This window comes from Haliaeetus leucocephalus, unplaced genomic scaffold (genome assembly GCF_000737465.1).
Source record: "Haliaeetus leucocephalus isolate CR32 unplaced genomic scaffold, Haliaeetus_leucocephalus-4.0 Scaffold417, whole genome shotgun sequence".
NCBI classification, from domain to species: domain Eukaryota; kingdom Metazoa; phylum Chordata; class Aves; order Accipitriformes; family Accipitridae; genus Haliaeetus; species Haliaeetus leucocephalus.
The window spans coordinates 986,206-986,579 of record NW_010972853.1 but is presented as its reverse complement, the minus strand read 5'-3'; positions in this window follow the sequence as shown (position 1 = coordinate 986,579).

Below are 374 nucleotides of genomic sequence, written 5' to 3'. Positions count from 1 at the left end.
CACCGGTTACCTAACCCAGGCCGGACGGGCTGACAAGCCGAGGTGAGCACACCGGCGGCCATCCTCCCTCCGCGCACCGAGGAGGGTCTCGGGAAGGCCCTGTTACAGGGCGGGCGGGGGGGGCAGGTAGCGAGGGGCGACCGCCCCCACACTCCTCCCTAGGCAGGGCTAGGCCCCGGGCCGCTGGCCCTACGGGAGGGCTGCGAGCGGGGTACCTCAAGGCCGGGCCGCTGCCCCTCGGCGCGGTCCCTCAGGGCCGGGCCGCTGCCCCCCCCCGGCCGCCCCGCGGGCCAGGCCCAGGCGCACCCCCTCCCCGCCCTGACCTAGATTCTCTCTGGGGAAGGGGCGGGGCCGCCGCCTCCGCCAATCGCCGC